General features: G+C 38.8%; 1 protein-coding gene across 1 annotated transcript in view; it reads right to left on the bottom strand.

Annotated features, from left to right (window-relative positions):
• Positions 1–2,298: 2,298 nt before the first annotated feature.
• Positions 2,299–27,872, bottom strand: part of Grm7 (glutamate metabotropic receptor 7) — a 906,484-nt gene continuing 880,910 nt past the window's right edge. The window contains exon 17 of the mRNA XM_031382827.1: positions 2,299–3,506. The gene's annotated coding sequence lies outside the window, so the exon portion shown is untranslated. The remainder of the gene's footprint in view (positions 3,507–27,872) is intronic.

The raw sequence follows: 27,872 nt of genomic DNA, 5'->3' as shown, positions 1-27,872 counted from the left end.
CAGGGACCACCTGACCTGTGGATCCATCCTGACTACAGACACCAAACCCTGACACTGTTGCCATTGCTAAGAGGTGCTTGCACACAGGAACCTGGTGTGGTTGTTCCTTGGGAGGTCCAGCAACTGACCCATACAAATGTGGATGCTTGGAGCCAACCATCATACTGAGCACAGCGACCCCAGTAGGGAAGCTGGTGGAAGGACTGGCAGAGCAGAGGGGGATTGCAACCCCATAGGTAGAACAAGCTGGCCAGACCAACCAGAGCTCTCATGGACTAGACCACCAAGTAAGTAGTGTACAAGGAGGGACCCATGACTCCAGATACATATGTAGCAGAGGATGGCCTTGTCTGACATCAATAGGAGGGGAAGCCATTAGTCCTGTGAAGGTTTGATGCTCCAGCATAGGGGGATGCTGGAGGAATGGGGTGAGAGAGGGTGGGTAGGTGGGTGGGGGAGCACCATCATAGAGGCAAAGGGGAAAAGAGAGGGCAGATGTGGGACTGGGGGGATTATAGAAGGGTAACTAGGAAGTGGGATATTATTTGAAATATAACTGAATAGATTGATTTAATTAATCAATCAAAAGAAAAGAAAAGAAAAAATATATATTGCCACCAATGTTGGTGCTAGTTGTCACAAAACCCATGGTACTGAGAGCGGCCATGTTGAGTACTCAACAGCTTTGAGATCCCTGGGAGGAATTTCTCTCTTCATCCTTTCCATTCAATGAGGTAGGTGTTATCCAAGTCATTTTCTAGCTAAGGACATTGAGAATGTTTATATAACCTACCTGATTACAAGTAAGCAAGAAGAGCAGACAGTTTCTTTCTATACGGACTCTACAACCTGAGAAAAAATGTGGATGATTTAAAATGTGTTTCTTCTCTGATTTGGAATTTCTCCATGGTCTATTCGTTTGAGAGTGTTGAAGGGATAGGAGAAATTGGGAAAGGCAATTTATTTTCTCCAGTCTGGTACTAAAATGTGCTTGGAAGTCTCTGTGAAAGCATTGCTCACAAGGGACTATAGGAAAAAACTTAACAGTGACCAAAAGTCGGAAAAAACATGAGGGTTTTACCTTGCATTATAGAAAAAGTACTGACAAAGGAATATTTATTGAACAGCTATATATCTATCTACTGTCTGTGTCTGCCTGTCTGTCTGTCTATCTATCATTTGTCTGAATTCCATCTATCTCTATCTCTGTCTATGTAGCTCTCTATGTATCTGTGTGTCTATGTATCTATCTCTTTACCATTTATCTATAATCTATCTCTCTATCAATTATCTATCATCTATCTATCATCTATTAATCTATCTCTCTATCTCTCTATCTCTCTATCTATCTATCTATCTATCTATCTATCTATCTATCTATCTATCTATCTATCTATCTATCTATCTGTCTGTCTATCTATCATCCATTCTACCTGTTGACCCAATCTGTTTTATGTATCTATGTGTGCATATCTCTCTTTCTTTCTCTCTCTCCTCTCTTTCTCTCTGTCTGTCTCTGTCATCTTTGTGTGTGAGTGGGCAGAGGTTAACTTAAGTATTGTTCCTGTTTTTCTGAGTCAGGGTCTCCTACTGGTCTGGGAATCACTAATAGGTTTGGTCACCTTCTAGAATGTTCCAGAGATCTTCCAGTCTTCAACTCTCCACTTCAGGGATTACAAATCCGTAGCACAGAGTCTGGCTTTTTATTAACATGGATTCTGGGGATCAAACATGGGTCTTCTTGCTTTTGTGGCAATTGCTTTCTCATCTGAGCTATTTACCCCCTTGTCTAGCCAGGAGATATTTTAATACATATTGGATTTGGGGGCCAACTTAGAGTGCTAAGACCAATGTTACTCAGTATAAGGAGATTATGGTATGTTCCTGGAGTGTGTTACTGTATGTAGTTCCCTAGTTCTTTGCTTATTTGTTTGTTAAATGTTCTGTTTGTTTTGTTTTGTTTTTCTACAGAACATGGAGTCCTGCATTTTAATCTTGATTCAGAAATCTCAACACCACATGTGTATGCAAAACCAAATCCATTGTCTCCTTTGTCTGTTTCTGAGCCCTACATCATTGTTTCGTTTTCTAGAAATGTTTATCTGTGATTGTCCCTTTTCTAGGAGAACACACCACTGCCTCTAGGCTTTGCTGTGCATTTCACACATGCTGTAATTGGAAGCTTAGGACTTGAGCTGTCCCTAGTGTTTTGTAGCCCAGGGTCTCAAATAAGCTGTAAACAAGTGGGTGTAGGGTGGGCTAGGGAGAACAACTAAAGCACTTACTACAGAAAATAAAAAAGTTAACCAAAGTATTTTATTGATACATTCTTGGACAATACCACAGAACTGGAAGAGAATGGAAAGGGAATATTTTTTCAGCAAGGGATTTTTTTTCCACTAAATTGACACATAAGCAGCAAGATTAACGAAAGTACTTCTTACAAACAGTAAAAAACATACATGCTTCTTTTTTAAAGTCCTTATCACATTGGTCAGTCATAGGGGGGCATGAACAAAACCTCAAGACATGAGAAATCCATATTCTTTCCTTCAAATAGCTTAAGAATCATTAAAATTATTGCAAAATATCCATATACCCTAAGTAAAATAACAAAAGAGAACACAAATACAAATATTAAACAGAAATTATTAACATGTACTGTAAAATACATTACCAGCATGCATTCCAAAGATCAAGACCTCTATTCTGTTTAACCAATGCTTTCCTTTCCCATCACAACACCTACCATGTACCAAAGATAGATGTGGCATATCTTCTCAGCACAGTTTTTGGTCTTTAAGTATCTTTTTGTGAGTGTGTCTTAAAAAAAAAATAACATGATTTTTCGTGGTGCTATAATCATAACCATACAGTCATTTACAGATGTGCATGGGGGGTTGTGTTCTCTTATGTCTGCTGAAATTTTTTTAAAATAAAAATTAGTTATTTTAAAGTTTTCCCGAAGATTCCACCATCTGAGAGGATAGGATTCTATGAAAACAGGGCATTCAAAAACAAACAGTGAACCGAGGTACGACATTTAGTGGCAAAGTGCAAATGTCCTCACAAACTGTACAGAAAATTTCAAAACCTTGCAGCCTGGAAGTACATACGTAGAAAGACAAGTCAGCCCCAAAAAAACAGTCCTGAGGCTCTCAGCGGTTCATCCAAAAGAACCCGGTGGGACTTGAGTCTCAACTCTCCCTTTGCTTAGGGAGTCCAGAATTGCAGCCAAGATGGCAGTGCTGATGCCAATGACTTCTTAAGCCAAGATAAACTAAAGATGTCTCATAAAGCAGCTGTTCAGGATGTGTGGATCCTCTAACATTGCTCTCCCGGGTGGAGAAGCTCTTCCAGAGATAGGAAGCGGGCAGGACAAAGAGTCCTATGCCAGGCTGGGTGACAGAATAACTGAAGGTCTTCCTCCTCCGTGGTTCCATAGGATGGAACTGGTTAGATAACCAGGTTATTATAACTGACATACTTCTTTTTTGCAGCAGGGCCTGAAGAGAAAGAGAGGGAAAAGTCAATTGTGGCAATGACCTGTTTACAAAGATAGAGCTTGGATGACTTCCAGTACCAAGTCAAGACACAATGAGACATCTTTGAGGAATATACATATACTTTGGCATTTCGTATTTATCTATAGGCTTATTCCAAACTAAGATTGATGTGCCAGTGATATACACTCACCTTGACTCACTTCTTTGACATGCCCCTAACTTTCCCCTTTTGCGGTCAATAAGATCATCAGATTTATTTTTGGTCACCATGCTTTCTTATTTAGCCAGCCCTAAGCTTCAAGGGTCATCTGGTGCCTCAGAGATTTTCATCCTGTGACCATCTCCTGAATGTTTTTTTTAAATGTCTGCTGCATGGATGGGGATATCCTGTGTTGTTGAATTCATTTATTTCGTCTAGCTGAGTGCATCCATAAGTTAGCATTCATCATACCAAATGACTACACATCTCTTTTCCAATTTCATCAGCAATGTGTGCATCGCAATCTTCATGATAATTTCCATTTAGCTTAAAAGCACACCTGGAAACTTTCTGATGTCTGAGCAGTCACACTTGATATTTGTTTTCCTCAGATGCTGAACAACTTGTTTCATTCAGAGTCCCGGGACTCTTTCCTTTACATGTATTTCCAGTAAATACACACCTACTGGTTCTCCCATGGCAGGCACAGGACTACACACTGAGCAGAAAGGCGGTTCTTTCTCTTTGCCTAAGATGGAAACACACTTCAAGGTATTATAATATTCCCTACGTTCTGGTTCTCAGTTCTGTATGACACCATGTCTGTGAAGTAATGGGTTCTTGACTTATTCGGCCTTAGTCACATTGCATCAATTTCTATTAGGCATAGACTCTCTGCATGTATACTTGACAATGGCTTATTTCTTTATTCTTTTTAGATTCTCAACAGAGCTGTTCATGGAGCACAGCAAAGTAAAAAGAATCATTCCAGAACTCTTAAGCAAGAACTAGTGTGAATTTTGAGGCCCCAGTCACTGCATTCGTATGCTAAGCACTTATAACTAGCCTCTGGATAATGTATATACTACATTCTAAGTACACAGAGAAACATCAGTTTTTCAATATATTTCTCACAGCCTAAAAAGTTGGATCTCATTTTATGGAGGAATTCAGACATGCCCTCTGAGAATTTCTGATTGGAAGACTCAGGTCTCTGTTATGAAATATTGTGTTCAATGGGTAAAATTAAAAGAATCTAGAATTACATGAAAGTGAGAGTCTCCTGAAAATTTTAATCAAAATGCATTTCTATTTAATGAACACATGGACTTAGCCTCCCAGGATTTCAAGTCTCCCAAGAACATACCTATGGCTCTTATAGTGTCTTTGCCTTCAGCAATTTTCTTGTTTGGGGAATAAGAAAGATAAAGAACTTTCTTTATAGGTCCTTTCTTTCTTCCTTCCTTTCTTTCTTCCTTCCTTCCTTCCTTCCTTCCTTCCTTCCTTCCTTTCTTCCTTTCTTTCTTCCTTTCTTTCTCTCTTTCTTTCTTCCTTTCTTTCTTGAGACAGGGTATCTTGTAGCCTAGCCTGTCCCTAAGCCTTTTATGTGTACAAGCACGACCTTGAATTTCTGATCCTCTTACCCGCACCTCCAAAGTGCTGAGATTACATGTCCATTTCACCACATCCTTTCACCAAGGCTGAGAATTGTACCCAGGATATGGAGCATGCTAAACAAACACTTTGCCAGTTCGGCTACATCCCCAGCCCTCTCCGTGGGGGAAACTTTCTAAAGATGCTTCCTGACTCCAAACCTTATTTACAGTGTCACAGCCAGTCAACCTCAGCTGACACAGACAAGTCTTTGTAACAGTATGCCTTGTCAAATGCCAAGGAGCTAATTATCCTCAAGACCAAAGGGGAAGAAAACAAACAAAAACCCCAGAAGCCTGAACTGACCTAAATATCCTAGACACCTCTATTGTGTGGCTAATTAAGACCAAATTCTGTGTAAGCAGAATTGTCTAGTGGACAAAGAATAATTAAATTTCCTCAAATAGGTTACTATATAATACCAGTCAATAAAGAATTTTTACTGAAGGAATTGTAGCTCATAAAAATATTGTTTCTGTGCTGTAGTGAAGACTGGTTTTGATTAAGTTAAAATCAAAATCTAGCTATGCTTTTTAAAAAAATTAGATCTTCGGGGAAACAAGAGAATTCAGCATGTAAAGATGTGAGTATGAGTGCAATGAACCTAGTGGAAGGAGAAAACTGATTCCCACAAGTTATCCTGTGACATCCTCACATGTGCCTCAGGACCACACATAAACATACACACAAACAAATACATAGAAAGAATAAAACAAAATTGGAAAGTAGGGATTGGAATAGAACTCAGTTGATAGAGTACTTGCTTAGTGTGAACAGAGCCCTGAGCTCTACCCCAAGCACTGCATGAGTAAGGCATGGTGCTACATGCCTCCCATCCCAGCACAAAGTAGGCAAGGACAGAAACCTTGGGGGTCGAGTTCATTTTCAATTTCACAGTGAGTTTGAGGCCAGCCTGATCTAAATCACAAGTTAGCAACAAGAAGACAATGGAACCAATGAAAATTAGAAAATTGATTTGGAGAGCATAGTAGGGCTCACTGAAGCTTTGTGGGCATTATCTTCTTGTATATTCAGAAAATTAGACACATAATTTTTTATTCCCCATTATAGTTGGGAGAGACATGGAACTCAGAGGGACCAGCATTTCAGAACCATGCTAGATGGCCCATGAGTCTCTTTTTTCTTCTTCAAGCCATCATGGGAAGAACCTGCTACCTGGGACTCACTTGCCTGGGTTCTGGTTGTGCTCTGTCACTTACATGAGATGAGCCCAGCCCTCTCACAGAAGGCTGAATTTTGCAGAGGCTTTAAAATGAGGACAGTAATTCAGACCCTGAGGACTGTTGATAGCATAGATGTCAGAATTATCCCAGTCTCTCTCTGGGGAATAAAACACATAAATGTATTTTTAGGTTACAAACTTCTCTACAAAGGATAAGCCTCAGTATATGCTTCCTTTGCAGAATTGCTTTGGAGCATTGCAGCATGGTTATAATGAAGTTTATGCAGCCCCTTGAATGGCAGTTTCTGTCCTTTATCACCGTAAAGTCCAGTGTATTATAGTGTTTATTTTTAAACTATCCTGGCCTTATGAGTAAATGAAAGAAGTGCCTACAGGGCTGATAATTCTATTTATTTGAATAGCAATGTAGTTTATGGTCCAGAGAAGAGAATTGCCTAGCTCAAAATAGTTGTCCAGGAAAATTGTTGTTAAAGAGATATGCTTTTTACTTTAAAAGGCCAGGAATTTCTTTCTCTTAGAAGCTGGAGTATTTTATTTTATTTTTATTTTAAGAACCCGAGTCAAATGAAATTTAAAAAAATATTTTATTTTATGTGCATGAGTGTTTTGCCTGCATGTATGTATATGTACCATGTGGGTTTCTATTGCTTACAGAAGTCAGAACAGGGTGTCAGATCCCCTGGAACAGGAGTTATGAATGATTGTGAGACATGATGTAGGTGCTGGGAGCTGAACCTGGGTTCTCCCCAAGAACAGTGGGTACTTTTGACAACTGAATAATCTGTTTACATCTAGAAAGGACAAGAGTGGGTTGTGCTGGGCAGTGGTGGTGCATGTCTTTAATCCCAGCACTTGCGAGGAAGACGAGGAAGACGAAGGCAGATTTCTGAGTTTGAGGCCAGCCTGGTCTCCAGAGTGAGTTCCAGGACAGCCAGGGCTATACAGAGAAACTCTGGAAAAAACAAAAACAAAAACAAAACAAAACAAAACAAAAGAATAAAAAAGAAAAAAAAAGAGTGGATTGTATTGTTCCTATTACATTCTTAGTGCTGTTTATATCAGGTGTCCTCAAAGTCAGGTGTTTCAAAGACCTGAAGTTTTCAATGAAAAAGTCATAAGGACATTGATTTCTAAAATACGTTATTAATACACATTTTCTTATTAATAAAGATTAGACATCCAACCATCCAATTCATCCTTATTTTGTCAAAATGTACTGTCAATTTGGCATTGACGTAGAGGGCCAATTTTATTATGAATTTAATTTTAATATAATTTGTTCCAGGGTTTGTTTTTTAATTACACTAATTTGTGGGAGGGGGGAGCCTGAGTCATGGCATGCTTGTGTAGGTCAGAGGACAGCTAGAGAAGGTGGTCCATCTGATGCCCCTCGTAGAGTATTCAGAAGGGGACAGCTAGGAGAAGGTGGTCCATCTGATGCCCCTCATAGATGGTATTCAGAAGGGGACAGCTAGGAGAAGGTGTTCCATCTGATGCCCCTCATAGATGGTATTCAGAAGGGGACAGCTAGGGGAAGGTGGTCCATCTGATGCCCCTCGTAGATGGTATTCAGAAGGGGACAGCTAGGGAAGGTGGTCCATCTGATGCCCCTCGTAGATGGTATTCTGAAGGGGACAGCTAGGGAAGGTGGTCCATCTGATGCCCCTCGTAGATGGTATTCAGAAGGGGACAGCTAGAGGAAGGTGGTCCATCTGATGCCCCTGGTATATAGTATTCAGAAGGGGACAGCTAGAGGAAGGTGGTCCATCTGATGCCCCTGGTATATAGTATTCAGAAGGGGACAGCTAGGGGAAGGTGGTCTATCTGATGCCCCTCGGAGATAGTATTCAGAAGCTCATGCTGCCAGCAAGCACCTTTACCCCTGAGTTGTCTCAAGCCCAACTCTGCGAATCTTTGCCTCACAAAACTTTTGCTTATTGCAAACTAGATTGAAGAAACCATTAAAAAATGTAAAAAACTCAAACGCAGAGAAAAAAATTCTTACAAAAAAACCTAAAAAACAAAAAAACCAAACATCTTGAGGAAGTTGAAGAAATGAGAACAGAGCTCGACTCTTCCCTTTAACACATTTTTAAGTTTCCTAATCATGTAAGTAACAAAGTTGATGTTTTATTCGATAAATACCATGTGTTTTCAGTTTTAAAAAATACATATTTTCAAAAGGATATACATAGAAGTACACAAAAAACACACACACACATATATGTTGTGAACATTGTAAACAAAAATTGTATCTAAATATAACACACATACCTAAATATATCACACATAAAGGCCATTAGCGTCCTATCCTAAGATGAGAGATAAAAATCTAACTACTACCCCTTCTCACTCCCACTAGCAATTCCTACATTTGCCTCAACTACCACAGCTATTGTCCTAAAACTGGTGTGGATCATGCCACTAATACATGTGTAGCTACTAATAAACTATAGTCAGTATTACATCATGTGTTTTTTTAAATATCCTCTTTTTTAATTATTTTATTTATTTACATCTCAAATGATGCCCTCATCCCAGTGCTCCCTTCCTGAGTTCTTCACCTCACCCCCACCCCCTTTGTCTCTGAGAGGGTGCTCCCTCATCCATCCCCCTCACCTACCCACCCATCCCCCTCACCTACCCACCCATCCCCCTCACCTACCCACCCATCCCCCTCACCTACCCACCCATCCCCTTCACCTACCCACCCATCCCCTTCACCTACCCACCCATCCCCCTCACCACCTCATCCTTCCCTCCGGGATCAAGTCTCTACAGGATTAGGTACATTCTCTCCCTCTCTGCTACATATGTGCCAGGGGACTTGGACCAGCCTGTGTATGCTTAGTCTCTGGGAGCTTTATGGGGTTTGAGTTAGTTGATACTGTTGTTTTTCCTATGGTGTTGGCATCCCCTTTGGCTGCTTCAGTCCTTCACCTAACTCTTCCCATAAAGGTCTCTAATCATAGTCCAATACTGGGCTATAAATATCTGCATCTGTCTCAATCAGCTGCTGGTAGAGCCTCTCAGGGGACAGCCATGCTAGGCTCCTGTCTGCAAGCACAGCACATCAGTCAGTAATAGTGTCAGGGCTGGGTGCCTGCACATGGGCTGGGTCCCAAATTGAGGTGGTCGCTAGATGGCCTTTCTGTCAGACTCTGCTCCATTTTTGTCCCTGCATTTCTTTTAGACAGGAACAGTTTTTGGCCAGGGTCCCCAGCAGAGGGATGGGATAACCAACTCACCTATTTCATGTGTTTTAAAGATACAGAATTGTGTGACTCTATGCGTATTTAATTGCAACCTTAATTCTTTTGAATTATGCATAGGTGTGATGGCCATGTGCACATGTGAGTGAAATGCCCATGGAGGCCAGAAGAGGGTGCCAGATCTCTCTAGAGCTACAGATGCAAACACTGGTGTGCTGCCCTTGTGATGCTGGGAACCGAACTCAGATCCTCGGCAAGAGCTGTGCATACTCTTAACCACTGAGTCATCTCTCCATCGTTCACAATCTGTTTTTCATTTATCATGGTTATTTTTGAGATTTGTTTGCATTGATTTTACAGTTTCGTTTACAATTTTGTTTGCAATTGGAGATGCTAGATAGCAAAACTTCTGCAAAAATTTTTTCCATCCATCGAACCTTATTTCCTGATTTTAAAAAAACAAACAAAATGATTCAATGACGATCTAAGTTTTAGAAAACAGATTAAAAGACAATAAGATAATTTGTGGGTAAGATTACAAAAAGCAAAAAACCTGCACCATTTCAGAAATATAAGACCAAACAATTAGCATTTCGTTTTTATAGAATGACAAAAGATAATGAATTAATATCAAATATTGATGGGGGAGTAAATAAAGAAGAATTTCTTAGCACAGTGGTAGGGCTGTAAATTTGTACAATCTTTGGGAAGAGCCATAGTGTTAGGATAAATTTTGAACAAACTCTGCCAGACAGTGACCAAGACCCTATTTTGAAACTCCAGCCCCTACCCCATCCTCACCATTGCCAGACTCAGTTACCCACTATGGCCTGCATCCTCATGTCTGGCACAGCAATCTCCAAAGACAGAACAGCCTCATCTGGACAAACAGCCCCAGAAGGGAAAAACTGCAGGCTTGCACATTTCCCCATCCATTGCATTTAATTTTCCAAGCATCCTATATAAGCCTCAAGTTCCCCTTCTCTTGGCAGACACTCCTTTCCTGCTGCATTTCCCACTGCAGTTTGACATAAACAATCCTGCCTGCTGAGGCCAGACTGATCTTTTTTTCTGCCTCCCTTCTCCTTTAGTTGCCTTAGAAATCTAACACATGGGAAATGCTAGAACAATCTTACTGTGTGTGCCAGTGACTCAGATTTCCCTACTAGACATACAGGAGTTTCCCATGTGTGCACACAGATGTGTGCAGGGCATTTTAGTGATTTAACATGATAATTAATTCCCCCAATACTATAAAACACCAAAATGGACTGAGTGTGAACTGTAAGGCACCAACCTTAGGTGGTTTAGGTTGTTATCTCAACAGGCAGATTACCCCATTTTTAGAAGAAGAGCCTAAATTCTGCATTTTATGTAAAAGTTTATTTCTTGTTTAGCCATCCAACAAAAATATGTACTAAATATATCATGTGTTAGACTCTAGTTTAGCCGTGTATCACCTTTTAGTATATAGTTGAAATTCATAATAAAACATCATTTAATAGCACAGACATATGGCAATGACACCTTCCTTTGGGAACTCTCATTCCAGATTTGAGGGAAAGCCAATCAGCTTCCTGTATGTCGTTCAGTAAGGAATTCATTGTGTAATGATTTCCCTTAAATTCCTCCTAATTGATTAAATTAGTACAATATTCATAGCAAAAGATGCAAATCTGAACAAGAACACAGAACAAGATGAGGGAAAGATGAGCCACTCATAGTTATAGCAACCCAATTGTAAACAAAAAACTTGAGACATCATACCTCGTCCCAGCTTCCTCTGTGGCTCTCTGCAACAATCTCTCTGAAGAACTGTAATTTACATTGGTTAGCTGGCCCTCTTTCTTTTAAATATTGTATTTTGTATATCACCCTTGTGTGTATGTGTGTGCATGCACACGTGCACATGAATCTGTGTATGCTAGCCCTAGTTGACTTCTTGAGACAAGGATGTAGGGAGAGTGAGAATAAAATCAAGCAGGTAAAGAACACTATAGTCAAAATCACCATTAATTCTAATCCAGTTGCAAAAACTCCAAAATCTGGGTATCTGTCTACCCTATCCAATTATCCAAGAAAATGGGATTTGACAAGTATTGAATGCCAGTCTTCATAGATGCTGACTATACGAAACAGTCTAGGGATCCACAAGCTATGAATTTACTTTTTATTTGTTGTGTATTCAGGTAAGGGTTGACCTTTGTCACCAGGAAGCAGTTTTGATTTTCTGTCTAATGAGGTAGGAAAATTGTACCAGTCACAGACAAGCCTCATGTTAGACAGCAGGTCAGTGAATGATGGAGAAGCAACTTCTGGCATCAGTTCACTATGTTTTCAGACAGCAATAGAGTGAATAATAGGGAAACAAGGAAATGAATCAGCAACATAGAAACCATTAGGGAAAATGCACCAAACAGTGCTTTCATCTTTGTGAAGGACATGGAGAAGAGACAGACCCAATTCTATGGGACTTGAATAATGGTACTGAAAATCCTTGTAAAATCTACTTGGGCACAGTATGTGAATGCTAGTCTATTTTTTTTTTTTTTTTGATGAAGAAGAACTACTTTGAAACCAGGAGAGCTTCCTGGTGGAAGAGATAATCTCCAGAAGCGAGAGAACGTGTGCATGGAGGGTAGTCAGAGAGTGGTGAATTCTATTCTGAAAGGGAGGGTGGCGTCAGATAAACCGCTTCCATATCTGTATTTGTTGCCCCACTAAATTTCAGATATTAGGAATAAAAATATATCAGAATTATTCTGCTTTTATTGTAGTTCATTTCTTCATTTTACTTCTTTATGGAAAGATGCCTCAAAAGCCTTCACTGGAAAGTTTCACTCAGTGGTCACAAGGGAGCCTGGCACAATGTCCAAGTAGAGTCTCCAATGAGTAAATTTCCCCCTTGCAAGGTGCCTTTCTTATTTTTCTCCTTAATGGATCATCTGCCATGTTGCATTCATTGTGGTCTAGTTTCCAGTTGATGGACCAGCTAGAGTAGGCTGTTGTTTGGTCAACCTTGTTAGAGTTCCTGGATGCTCTTAGGATCTCACTCCCAATTCTTCCACATAGTTCACACAACTAATGTTAAACCCCAGTTTCTCATGTATCACCAAACAGAACTGTGTGATTTTTTTCATGCTATGGATTGTGCAGTACATGTCTGTGAGTCTCTGTTTTCTGTGAGCTCTAGAAGAATCTTGGAGGGGTTGGTCTTGTATTTCCTTTGCCTTTTCTGTACTCGCTGTATTCAAAGAAAACTTTGAATAGTGCTGTTCAGATTTCATTTGTAACTTTAAAAAATTTATTTTATCTTATTTCATTTTATTTTATGTGTGTAGGTGTTTGCCTGCATATGTGTATGTGCATCTCATGCATTCAAGGCAGAAGAAAGTGTCAAAGCCCTTAGGACTAAAGCTATAGATGCTTGTAAGTTGCCTATGTGGGTGCTGGGAACCAAGCCTGGCTCCATGCCTAGAGCAACAAGTGAACTTAAATGCTGAGCCATGTCCCTGGCCTCTAATTTGTAACTTTGAAACCATAACACTCTTTGTTGCTCTGAGCATCTAAGCAGGATCACAACAACCTGGCTACGACTGAGAAATCAATTTTCAATCCCACCATGAAAAGGGTAAATGGACATTTTAGTGCTTCCTTAAAGAAACCCAATTTGTACTTGAAGATGTAAAGCATCAAGCAGAAGTTTTCAATGTTCTTAGAAGAGGTATCTGAGTCCAGTAGATAGTGCTGTCTGGAAATACCACAAAGCTTGGCTAAGTTAGACATTGGGTACTTTGGAGATATATATTTGTATATATAAAATATATATGTATATATATTACAAACACACACATATATGATGCACTAAATTACTACATAAAAGAAATGACTTTTGTTATTATGTACTTTGCCTGGGTATTGAATAGCTTTTGTGCTTTTTCTGTGATTTCAATACATTATACATGTAAATGGGAATGTGTTGTGGATATGATGAGATAATACATCAAAGGATGAGGCTGTGCTCCAAAGCTTGTCTAATGGCTGATGTTACAAATCAAAGAATTCTTGTAAGATGGAAGCAGAAGAGTACTTGGCACTGTCATGTGACAGTCACTGCTCAACATTGGTTCTTCACACTTATAGCTAGGAGTTTTATGTTCCCTTCATTCATTCTTCTATAAAATTGTCCTGCTTTTACCCAGAGCTTTGTATGAAGTAGCAACACAAAAGAGATAAAAAAAAAATCATCTCAATCAGGACCAACTTCTGGCTCAAGACAATTCACTGGCTATTTATTCTGTGTCAGAATCAGTTCTAGGTACAAGGCTCAAATTATGGTGCAGTACAGGCACAGATCCCATTTATAACACTCTACTGAGGAAGAATTATTCAAAAACCAAAACCACCAGCAAAACAACAGGTAGTTGGTGAAAAAATTCCATTTCATAGTAAGAATATTCAGTAAAGTTACCACTGTTACTTAGTATACATTAATCCATTAATTTTAGAGGAAAAATTAGGTTAAGTAGCTACAAGTGTCCAAATTCATTCTGTGCTTATGCTCAAAAATATTTTAATATTGAGTTGGAGACACAGTTCCACAGTTAGGTACATATTTGCTTTCACCAGGGATCCCAATACCTAAATATGGCACCTCACAACTTTAAGTACAGCTAAATATGATTCAGTATTCTTCTTACACATGCATGCACACATACACACACAGAATTATAAATAAATAAATAAATAGTAAATAAATCTAAACCAAGTATAGAGGCAAATGACTTTAATTCTAGCACATGACTGGCAGAGATAGACAGAGCCAGGAATATCTCTTTAAGTAGAGATTAGCCTGCTCTCCATTCTCCACTGTGTGTTCCAGGTCAGCCAGTGTTATATTGTGAGAATCTGCATATGTATATGTGTTTGTGTATACCTATATACTGTTGCCTCTGAAACATTGAATTTAGAGCCAACTATTGACTGAAAGACCTTCCAAGTTCCTCAGATACTGGTCTCAGAACTCATAATCTACTTTCATGGGTAGATGAATTGGAAAATTGGAAACATCAGACAATGAGAGTCTGGAATGTTTATATCACATAATCAAAAACACTGTGATAGAAGGGACTATAGAACCTGAGCTCCCACCAAAGGTAGGGGGATAGGCATTTAGATTCGGAGAGGAGCAGAGGTTTGGGGACAAATGTTGAGAAAGACACTATAGGGTCGCTCAGCTCACAGGGTGAACACAAGCACAAAACCTCTAAACTGGAGGGACAGGATGCAAAGAGAACATATAGTTAGTGTAGAAAAATCCAAGAAGAGGCAAACATGTCTCAACTAAAATATCAAATCTGTGATTAAGAAGTAGAAAATCACAATATATTTGGAAAAACTGTATGTATTAAGAATGTCAGGCACTGCCGGGTGGTAGTGGCGCATGCCTTTAATCCCAGCACTTGGGAGGCAGAGGCAGGTGGATTTCTGAGTTCGAGGTCAGCCTGGTCTACAGAGTGAGTTCCAGGACAGCCAGGGCTACTCAGAGAAACCCTATCACGAAAAACCAAAAAAAAAAAAAAAAAGAATGTCAGGCATCAATGGAAGAAGAAGCCCTTGCTTCTGTGAAGGCTGGATGCTCCAATGTAGGGGAATACCAGGGCAGAGGGACAGGAGTGGGTGGGAGGGTGGTGGAGCACCTTCACAGAAGCAGGGGGAGGGGGAGGGGATAGGGGGTTTCCAGAGGGAGGTGAAACTGGGAAAAGATATAACACTTGAAATGTAAAGAAAATATCCAATAAAAAAAGAAGATACAAAGATGCATAATGAGACACTCTTGAAGATACATAAGTAGTAATTTTAAACCTAAATCTTTAACCTTGGAGGGCTGTTAAATCAATTCTCATATGTCCTTTAATGAGAAATGCTAAATTCCAACAAAAATGGTTGTTTGTAGGATAACATGGAAAGTAGAGTTTCAATGAATAGTTAACAAAAATGTCAGGTGCTGGGAGATGGTTCAGTATTTAAAGACATTACTGATCTTTCAGGGAACTTGAGTTCAAATCCAGGCACACACATTGAAGCTTACAAATGTTTATTACACCAGTTCCAGAACATCAAGCCATCTCTTTTGGCCTCCATGGGCTGAAGAACACACATGGTAGTCAGATATTCATGCACACACACACACACACATACACACACACACACACACACACACACACACACAAAATTAATTATAAATTTCAATTTTAATTAATATTATTAATTTCAATAAATAAATTGAAAAATACAAATTACATAATTTTAAGTTTTTTATATCTACAATTGCCTGGAAAAGTCTGAAAGGAAATGTATTACCATGAGCTACAGGAAAATGAGTAGACTAGTTTTCAAATATATTGACTTTATAAAACTACCAAACCTCATAAGATTAAAGATTAAAGGCAACTACAGAGACAGAAACATTAACTGAAATGCGTGATCATTGATTCCATCATAGGTGATAGTGTGAGTCCATATTAAATAGTTCCATGTGTCTACATTAAATGTTTTGAGTATGAAATAGTACTGAACTTTTGTAAGACAGCGTTGAAGTGCACGCAGAAGTATTTAGGTGTGAATGGTCATGGCTGAGGCTTGCTTAAGCACAATTCCGGGAGATGTTAGTACGTTTTCCAAGTTCTATAACAAATTAGTCAAGAAACACTCCTCACACGGAGGAACAGTTTATTTTGGCTCTCCATCTCTGTTGAGTCAGAGATCTGTCAGTAATCTCTGTTGGATCTGGGGCTTTGGCAAGAGAAAACATGGCTAAAAGATGAAGTGGGATGAAACTGCTCATTGTTGGCAGGTAGGAGACACAGATAAAAAGCAGCTGAGGTTCTAATAGCCCACTGTAAGTTTGTATTATCCATGACCTATCTCACCCAATAGTGCCACAGACTGGGCACCATGACTTTAACATCAGTACTTTGGGCAATATTTGCAATCCAAACAATGAAAATACACCCCTACACCCCCACACCCCCACAATGTTCCATGTGTCTATGTTAAGTGTTTTGAATATGAAATAGTATTGAACTCATATAGACAGATAAGTAGATAGATAGATAGATAGATAGATAGATAGATAGATAGATAGATAGATAGATAAAGTCTCATTGATGACCGATGCTGTGTGGCCAGATATTAGTATCAAAAGTGATTCTGTAAAAGGAACAACTGACTCATTCCAATGCATTTATAGATTTTTAAACTTTTCTCTTTTTTTAACCTTTTGTTTCTTCTGTTTTTTATTTTTATTTTTTATTAGATGTTTTCTTTATTTATATTTCAAATGATATCCCCTTTCCTGGTTTCCCCTCTGAAAAAAAATCCTGTTCCCTCTCCCTTTCCCCTGCTCACTAACACACTCTCTCGCACTTCCTGGCCCTGGCATTCCCCTACACTGGGGCATAAAACCTTCACAGGACCAAAGGCCTCTCCTCCAATTGATGACCGACTTGGCCATCCTCTGCTACATATGTAGTTGGAGCCATGAGTCCCAACTATGTGTACTCTTTGGTTGGAGTTTTAGTCCCTGGGAGCTCTGAGGGTACTAGTTAGTTCATATTGCTGTTCCTCCTCATTTTATGCCTTATTTTTTTAATAATTTTTATTATATATGAGTATTTTACCTGGTTGTATATAATGTGTGTCACTTATATACCTACTACATTAGGGATCAGAAGATGGCCCTGGATGTATGGGAACTTGAGCTACAGATGGTTGTGAGGTGTCTTGTTTGTGCTGCAAAAGAAACTTGGTCCTCTATAAAACTAACCCGAATTCTTAACTACTGAGCCATCTCTCCAGCCCCCACAATTCCTTTTTTTTTAATTACCAAGATAAATGTAAGTGCAGAGAGCCATCTCCCAGATCTGGGTGACTATGAGTCTGTATGTCTTTTCCAGGCTTCCTGTAGGGTAGAGGGGATCTTTGGTTTTGTAAATGTTGGTCTTGTTTCCTATCAGGTAATTCTTAATGAGGTCTCTTGGGGTGACTCACTTACATATTCCACTTTCTCCAATTTTTTGTGTCATTTTATCATTATACCACAGAACTGAGGCATAGATATGGACATTATTAATTATTATATAAGCACTTCTTTAAGGATTTTTAATAAAAAATTACATAACTCATAATGAATGGTTCCTTAGATGGTCTAAAGGATCCATGTGCCAAATGCTTCACTAAAGGCTCAGGAGAGATAGATGTCTATGATTGAGGCAGAAGTAGCTTTAAATGTTAATTGCTTCTCTTTTCTGCTACTCTATGAGTTAGCTTTTAAATGGCATGAGTCATCATATGAAACATCAGAGCGTGAAGTCCAAGGATGGATTAGTAATGTCTGTTGGATGTAGCAAGTAGATTCTGCCAGACAGTTTGATAATCTATGTCTTGCTTTTTCCAATACTATTGCTCATGGCCGCTTAGCAACCTACTTAATCCCGAGGTGACAACCAGCTGGGCATACTTCTTCATAAGCATCTAGGATCCTTCAAAGTATAACATTATCATTGGTGTGCAGTGCTGGAGAACAGTAAAAATGTAAACATTCTGCCTTGGGCTAGAAGAATAATCATGTGTGTTGTCTTTCTTATCTCTTTCCTAGTTTTGGCATCTGTATGTGTACATGTATATGTGAGAAGACTTTGGATCTGATTTATAAAGTTGCATGAATAAAATTGGGAATGAATGGAAGATGCAGGACCAGAATGCAACTAAATTCTACCTAAAGCCCACATAGAGTTAATTGTCTGTAAAGCTGCTTCCATAAAATATACAGGAGGGGTAAGAGGCTGTCAGTGCATAGATATTCTCACTACGCCTTGCCAGTGTTCTAGAATGTTCTTCCTGTTGGTATTCCTGAAGGTGACTTCTTACCACATTTCACTTTTGTTTCCTTTTGCAGTGCTGGGAATGCTATGTCAGGCATTTCAGATGCTCTTTCTTCCCTAGTTTCACCCACAGCCCAGGTTTCACTTTGCATGTTACTTGCTTGGTGACTACATCCCTGGCTGCACTATAAAGTCATATTTGTTTACTTCCCATTGCCTTGAAGCAGTTTATAAATTCCAGGTAAGTTGATTGATATGGTTATTTGATGAACATAAGAAGTACAAGAAGTTTTAAAGCTATTTTAAGCCTCCAAGGCTGTTTTGTTCAGTCTTTATGTTAAATTTCTTCTTTCCAGTCTTCATTTAACCAGGATGCATATTCTGTGCTCATATCTAATAGATCAGTCCCGATTGTTTATTTCTCTCTTACTTGGGTTAACCCACTTGTTATATAACTTGAGAAATTATAACACATGTCAGGTTTTCTCCACAATTCAGCAGAAGTCTTCTGGAAATAAGCTAATAATTCAATTAAAGGCAATGAGGAAAGTAGTTTGTGAGCTAGAGGGACTGTCCATCAGTAAGATGAAGGAAACCTTAAGATATGATACTGTGGTAGTATTTTTCACCATACAAAATACCTATAAATAGCTTAATGGCTACATTGTTTAGACTCCCCATTTTAGAGGTTTTAATCTACAGTTCTGGGCCATGCCGAGATACAGAAATTGTGGTAGAGTCGAGTTGCTGACTTTATCAGTCAGTAAGGAGAAAAAGAATGAAAAAAGCCAGGCTCAAGACATGCATTTGAGGAATTTCTTCCAACTAAGCCCTCCCTCTCAATAGCCTATTCAGCTATGAACTCATCCACATTGATGAGATTGGAAATCTCATGGTGCAAACACCTCTCAATATACCACTAATTGCCACTAAGTGGCCTGCAACACAGAAGCCCTTTAAGATGGATACTTGATACTGAAATTATGATAGATCCAATGAACTAGGTGTTAAATGATATAGAGAATTAATGTTGTCTGGGTGGGATGTGATAATGGGAATATGCTTATATTGGAAAGAGTATATTTTGTGCAAAAATAAAATATTTTCAAGTAACATATTATCAATAGTCAGTTTTCAAATAGTTCCAGACAAAACCTCTCAGGAACAGGTAAAATAAAAAAAGTAAAATTTTAGCAAGTGTTAAATCTTTGTTGTGAGTTATAAGCTGTTCCTTTTATTTTTTAATGTTCAAATACCTTGTTGTTAAAAATAAAATATTTCTGAATCTCATATTCACCGTAAAATCTATCCATTGCAAGCTTTCTGGGAACTTATCCCAGATTTGTCTCACAATACCTGGCACCAAAAAAACTAAATATAGAAGTATGATATGACCCAGCTATTTCACTCTTGGGCATATCCTGAAAAGTCTCTAAGTCACCATATCAAAGAGATTCTTACATAGCTATGTTGACTGCTGTACTATTCATCATATCCAGAAAATTCAGCCAGTTGAGTTGACCATCATGTGAAGACATAAAAAGTGTAGACAGTATGTATAATAGAATTTTAATTTTTAAGAAAACTGAAATCATGGCATTTGCAGGATAATGTACAGAACAAGATGTGATTGTTAAGCAATAAAATCCATGCTCAGAAATACAAATATTCCATGTATTCTCTTGTAACCAAACCAAGATTTAAATTGTGTGTGTGCGTGTGTGTGTGTGTGTGTGTGTGTGTGTGTGTGTGTGTGTAAGAGAGGGGTAGAAGAGAAAAGAAAAGGAAGTGAATACATTTGTAATATGTTGAATGAGAAATGTTCTTCAGCAGGCTCATGTATTTGAACCTTTGCTTACAGGTTGTTGGTGCTGTTTGTGGATACAGAATCCTTAGGAAGTGCAGCCTTTTGTAGGTGAGAGCTTTGAGGGTTTAGAGCTATGTGTCATGCCAACTTTGCTATCTCTGGCTTCTCTGTGTGGTTTAAGATGTGATCAGCTAGCTTTTGGTTCCAGCTACCTGTGGCCATGCCTCTACTTTCATTATAAACACTCCCTCTGGAACCATGAGAACAAATAAACCTTCGTCCCAAAGGTGCCTTTAGTCATAATATTTTATCACAAGCAGAATCTGCCTTGAAAGAAGAAAAGACATTATTGAGCAGGAAAAGGGTGATCAGCAACAGGGAGGCAGCACAGGACCATTAAGTGTGAACTATATGTGAAAATGTCATAATGAAACGTATTTTTATATATGTTAATATAAAATTGAAATGGAAGTTGTCATCTCAAGTCAGCCTTGTCTATGTAACTCAGGAGTAATAGTCATAAATTCAAATAGTTCTTTCAGAAGAGCTGGGGTAGTTGACACTCCATAGAAGTCATTATTCACCACTGTGGGGAACAGAAATCTGGGAACGATTGAAACACAGTAAGGACAGCTCAGCTGAATGATCCTCGAGCCTGTCAATGAATTCCTTTATACTTTAGTTTTCTTATCTGATAAACAAATGTAGTTATAACACTAAACTTCAAAGTTGCTAAAAAGAAAAATTGACAGTAGTAAATGTAGGTAAGGTGATTAGAATAGGGCTTGATAAAATGATAGTACTCAGTTTATTTAATCTATGTTCGATATTTCACTAGATGAATCTCCTCTCCTCTCTCTCTCTCTCTCTCTCTCTCTCTCTCTCTCTCTCTCTCTCTCTCTCACACACACACACACACACACACACACACACACACACACACGCACACAAACATATAGCATTTGTACATATGATTTCCTATATAGAAGAAATCCTTCTAAAGCTTCAGACTGACTAGACATAGAAATAAATAGATTACTTGATTTTTGCACAAAGAAAATAGGCCAAAACTATCCTTAAAGAGATTTAAAGTGACATGACAGCATGCTTGCCATTCACCAACGAAGGCATCATCAGTTTCTCTGTGTTTCCTTTCCTTGGCACCTTAGCTGTCATCCCACCCCATCATTGTGGAAGTGTGAAACTAAAATCTTGTGATTAGAAATATTTCACTCATCAACTGGATCCAGAGAGATAAGCAGGACCTTGACAGTTACTGTTATGGCAAAATGACAGTTTTGTATGACAGAGGATGGCACATCTACATAATTACTTCTCTTACCTGCTTGCCATGTCACATGTGTCCAGTGGTGGAACTGGCAGTCACTGATTCTAAGAAATATCACTGTTTTTGGTTCTGATATTTACAAATTCAACTACTGGAGATTATATATATGAAGTTATTTACATATTTTATCTATTTTGATTTCATAAATGGATCATCTTCTGATTGATGTCAGAAGAGTGAATTAGCTGAAGTGAGTAATCCAGTGTTGATTTAGTATTCAATTTTGCAATTAAGAATTGATCTGTGTCCAGATTCAGAAAGCAAAGTAATGACTATGACAACTACTAGTCTGATTTTATTGAAAGTGTGTGATCCCTGGTACTCAGACTGGTCATCAAATAGCCTTAGCAGCCCAATACTCCAAACAAATGGCTACATCCTAAAGTGGGAGTGTAATTTACAAAAGTTACCCAAAATCTGTGCTGACTGAATATTCATGAAAGTAGTTAATGGTGTAACACTAGTAAATCATAACTTTCTGGCTCATATTTTGAGGAATTTGCAAAGAAAATGGATCCTGTTGAGAAGTTTAGCATGGATGCTGGATGGCACATCAAACATCAGGCACTTGTTTTATCAGTTTAGTGTTTGCTATGCATTTAAAATGTGCTAGATATTGTGCAAAGCCCCGTGTACAGTCTTTTTCATCTACTGATCTAGACACCAATATTACCTCACTTTCCTTTGTAAAAATAACATGTATTTATTTTCATGTGTGTAAGTGCATTGCCTGAATGTCTATAAGTGAACTGTGTACATTCCTGATGCTTGCAGAAGCCAGAAGATCTTGCTGAATCCTCTGGTCCTGGAGGTGTGGACAATTGGAAGTCACCATGAGGGTGCTGGAAACCAAACATAGGTCCTCTGTGTGAGCTGCAAGTGTTCTTAACCTTGAGAAATCTCTCTCTACATCTAGTTCTCTTTTTTTAAACACAAAGGTCTGAGGTTTAGAAAGGTGAAAAGAACATATCCAGTGCTGTTTCAGATATCATTACCTTTCCAAATTGTGCTTCTGATAAAGAGAGAGAGAACTATAAAAAAGGAAACATACATATGGGGCTAAGAGAATCCTCATCTAGTAATCATTTTCCAACTTGTTACTGTGAGCCAGGAACTGGCTGGCATTATTTTCTGGTAGATCAGGAATTCTCTGTGTTAAGATTTGTTTTGATCAGCTCTCTTCCCTTTGCTTCCTGCCTGAAATTCTATCTTTCCAACTCCTTTGAATGTTCAACTGATTGCAAGAAGCACTCAATCTCAGGATGTGCTCAGAAACATCAAGCATGGATATTTTAAATCCCCTAAGTAATACCCTATAGACAGTGGTACCATATATAGCAAAGCCTGACAACACCCCCCAAACACACACACACACACACACACACACACACACACACACACACACACACACTGATGAGTCTCCTCCTTCTTCCCAAGGGAACAGAGACTTTTGAAAGAGCTACTCAGTGTATATTTGGGCTGAGATGGCAAATGATAAGCATAAGCTATTCTTTCCTTTCAAAGAAAAGGCTACAAGTGAAAATAAAGGTTAAATATTGTCTATATTCCATTTTTATTTGTACTACAGAAGAGGGTGATGCATAGTGATTGAATGATGCAAGGGGAAATATGAAGGTATGGTTGAGCTGAGGCAATTCCTATCAAGATGCCTGTATTGCAAACCCACATGTGTCAGTGTAAAGATCTTTAAAACCTGAGTTTTCTTGCATTTCAATTGTCTACCAAACCAATATATTCATACCAGTGTTATAGGGAGGATTCAAAGTGAGGATGTATGTGAACTCTTTAGCATAGGGGTAAATGCTTGATACACTGGTGTTATTAACACTATTGTCATTCCTGCCAACTTCATTTCTTTCATGGCCCTACCACATCATTATCACCATTCAAGTCAAATCAGTTTATAGTCAATGAAATGCAGAATTTCAAGATAGACCAAATTAGCTATTGGCCCCTGCTTTATATCATAGCCTTCCCTTAGAGGACATCAATTCAACATGAAATTGCTAGTTTTGTATTCTGTTCCAAAATAATCTAGACTTTGAACTTTATCTTTAGTGAATCTGGAAGGCCTTTTGGGTAGGGGATTTTCAGGACTGAGCTGTAGTAGTTAGGAATTCTGCTCTTAGAATGAAAACATAGGTATACATTTAGACAGATTTTTCATATCACTTCAGAGAATAAGAGTAGTCACTCACTCTAGATGGTTGTGTTTGGATAGTTTTTACTCTGAGGGAAATTTCTATTATTTTAAAGACAGCAACAGAGAAAATTCTCATTAGTGATGACTGGCCTCAACATTCTGTATTGTTGTATTGCTGAAGACAACAGTTCTTTGGGACCCTACAAATGGACCTGTTAGCAAAGTCCTGTGCAAGTGCAAAGATCTAATCTCCCGTGCTACATACAAAAAAATCTAGGTGCTGTAGAGCATGTCTGTGAGCCTAGTTGTGGAAGGCAAAGATAAGAGATTCCTTGGAGCTGGCTGGTTTAGTCAAATTCATGATCATTAGGTTCAATGCAAGAACTTGTCTCAAATAAATAAATAAATAAATAAATAAATAAATAAATAAATTGAACAATGAAGAAGGAACACCTTCAACATTGACTTTTAGCCAACACAAACACACACACACACACATACATACACACACATACACATACACACACACACATACACACACATACATACACACATACATACACACATATACACACTCACACACAGAGACAGAGAGGCAGAGAGACAGAGACAGCGAGACAGAGAAAATTGTTCTTATTCTACCCAAGCAGTTACTATATCCTCAACTACTATATTTTGAACCATCACAAAATTCACTCCATTTCCATCCCAGCAACTACACAACACTTAATTTCTATGCAATTACCTGTCCCTATCAGATGTTATATAATGCTCTTGATTTTAGGTCCATGAATCATGCTTCAGTGCTCACAGATGTTCACACTATGAGAAATACCTGAATCACAGATGTACCTGAAGTGATAGATACCATCAAGAATAGTGGTTCTCAATATTCCTAATGCCGTGACCTTTAATATAGTTCCTCATGTTGGGGTGATCTCCAACAATGAAATTATATTTCTTGCTACTTCATAACTGAAAATTTGCTACTGTTATACATAAAAATGCAAATATCTGTATTTTCTGATGGTCTTAAGTGACCCCTGTGAAAAAGGTCATTCTATCCCCAAAGGAGTCACTACCAACTTGTTGAGAACCACTGATCAAGCTCATCAAAGAACGTGCTTCTACTACAAAGACAGTAAGCTGGGATAAGTTAGTCCTTGATTTTCCGTACATGAAAATGTTCTTTGGAGCAGATGTAGAGACCAGCCTGCAGAGGGTCTTCCATCTATGTAGTCTAGACAGAGGCCTTGACCCACAGTCAAGCTTGGTCAAGCTTCCTTTCTGGATAGGCTTATCTTGCAAACCTTCAGGCTCTTATTTTTCCATTGTTTCTACGCTAATTTTGCTTTGCTTTCAGTGATATTGTATCACCTTCTAAATCCCTGGTGTCTAATTAACAATCTTCTGTGTTTGATGTCTGTAGTACATTTAAAGCATGCTTTCAGTGTTGCCTTGTTCATGGCCCATATAGTTATTACCTATTCTTTTTAGTATCCTTTTGTCAAGTCTCCCCATATTATGCCCACCCTCACCACTTATAATCAACCAGCTAGCCATAAGATTCTTTGATTGACTGAGAGAAAAATGCATAGAAGATTGATATATGGAGTTATTGGTGAACTTTTATAGGAGTTTTGGAAATTAAAAAGAGTAAGATAATTGGAACAGTTGATTAAAGAGAGGTTAGTTGATGTTAGTAATTTTTAAAGAAAAATTTATCAAGTGTTATTAAGTACTATAGACAGATCAGCCTCCTAGCTCTTTGAGAAGATGACTTTATTGTCCCATTTTATTTGTGGAAAAACAGATCTACAGATGTTAAATAGATCTCTCAAGGGTATGAAGGTCTTAAAGTCAGGCAACTGAACACTGGTACTCATGCCTAAGCCAGTACAGAGCTCTTTTTTCATAGAAGTGTTAGCTTTGCTTCTCAGGAAGCAGATGAAGAAAAAGGAGCAGGTGACTGAGGGTTGATGACATATAAGGTGCTTTGTGTTGATAAACTTCAGGATGCCTCTGGAACCTGAGTGAGAGGTAACAGATAATCTGTAGTCATGATTTTGAATAATGAAGATCAGAATCCTGTTTATAGTAAGTATTCTAGGGGGAGATTTTTTTTCTATTTTCTCTTTTATTAGATATTTTCTTTATTTGCATTTCAAATGATATCTCCTGTCCTGGTTGCCCCTCTGAAAAAATATCAAAAACAAAAACCAAACCCTGTTTCCTCTCCCCTCCCCTTGCTCACCAACCCACCCTCTCCCACTTCCTGGCCCTGGCATTCCCCTACACTGGGGCATAGAACCTCTCCATGGACCAAGGGCCACTCCTCCCATTGATTACCAACTAGGCCATCCTCTGCTACATATGCAGCTGGAGCTATGAGTCCCAACCATGTGTGCTCTTTGGTTGATGGTTTAGTCCCTGGGAGCTCTGAGGGTACTAGTTAGTTCATATTGTTGTTTCTTCTAAGGGTCTGTGAACTCTTCAGCTCCTTGGGTCCTTTCTCTAGTTCCTTCATTGGGGACCCTATGCTCAGTCCAATGGATGGTTGTGAGTCTCTACTTCTGTATTACTTGGGCAATGTCAGAACCTCTCAGGAGACAGCTATATCAGGCTCCTGTCAGCCTGCATTGGCTGACATCCACAATATTGTCTGGGTTTGATAATTGAATATGGAACGGATTCCTAGGTGGGACAGTGTCTGGATTGTCCTTCTTTCAGTCTCTGTTCCATTGTTTGTCTCTGCAACTCTTCCATGGGTATTTGGTTCCCCCTTCTAAGAAGGAACAAAGCATCCACACTTTGGTCTTTCTTCTTGAGTTTCTAGTGGTTTGTGGATTGTATTTTGGGTATTCTGATCTTCTGGGCTAATATCCACTTATCAGAGAGTGCATGCCATGTGTATTCTTTTGTAATTGGGTTACCTCACTCAGGATGATATTCTCCAGATCCATCCATTTCCCTAAGAATTTCACAAATTCATTGTTTTTAATAGCTGAGTACTTCTCCATTGTGTAGATATACCACATTTTCTGTATCTATTCCTCTGTTGAGGGATATTTGGGTTGTTTCCAGTTTCTGGCTATTATAAATAAGGCTACTATGAACATAGTGGAGCATGTGTCCTTATTATATGTTGGAGCATCTTCTGGGTATATGCCCAGGAGTGGTATAGCTCGGTCCTCTGGTACTATGACGTCCAGTTTCCGGAGGAACTGCCAAAATAATTTCCAGAGTGGTTGTACCAGCATGCAATTCCACCAGCAATGAAGGAGTGTTCCGCTTTCTCTACATCCTCACCAGCATCTGCTGTCACCTGAGTTTTTGATCTTAGCCATTCTGACTGGTGTGAGTTGGAATCTCAGGGTTGTTTTGATTTGCATCTCCCTGATGACTAAGGACGTTGAACATTTCTTTAGGTGCTTCTCAGCTATTCAGTATTCCTCAGTTGAGAATTCTTTGTTTAGCTCTGTACCCCATTTTTAATAGGGTTATTTGATTCTCTGGAGTCTAACTTCTTGAATTCTTTGTGCATATTGGATATTAGCTCTCTATCGGATATAGGATTGGTAAAGATCTTTTCCCAATCTGTTGATTGCCATTTTGTCCCATTAACACTATCTTTTGCTTTACAGAAGCTTTGTAATTTTATGAGGTCCCATTTGTCAGTTCTTGGCCTTAGAACATGAGCTATTGGTGTTCTGTTCAGGAAATTTTTCACTGTGCCTATGTGCTCCGGGCTCTTCCCCACTTTCTTTTCTATTAGTTTCAGTGTATCTGGTTTTATGTGAAGGTCCTTGATCCACCTGGACTAGAGCTTTTTACAAGGAAGATCAGAGTGGATGGATTTGCATTTTTCTACATGCTAAGACCAGATGAGCCAGCACCATTTCTTGAAAATGCTATCTTTTTTTCCACTGGATGGTTTTAGCTCATTTGTCAAAGATCAAGTGACCATAGGTGTATGGGTTCATTTCTGGGTCTTCAGCTCTATTCCATTGATCCATCTGCCTGTCACTGTACTAATACCATACAGTTTTTATCACAATTGCTCTGTAGTAAAGCTTAAGGTCCAGGATGGTGATTCCACCAGAGGTTCTTTTA

Source organism: Mastomys coucha, unplaced genomic scaffold, assembly GCF_008632895.1.
Source record: "Mastomys coucha isolate ucsf_1 unplaced genomic scaffold, UCSF_Mcou_1 pScaffold20, whole genome shotgun sequence".
In the NCBI taxonomy this organism is placed as follows: domain Eukaryota; kingdom Metazoa; phylum Chordata; class Mammalia; order Rodentia; family Muridae; genus Mastomys; species Mastomys coucha.
This window is presented reverse-complemented; position numbering and strand designations above follow the sequence as displayed.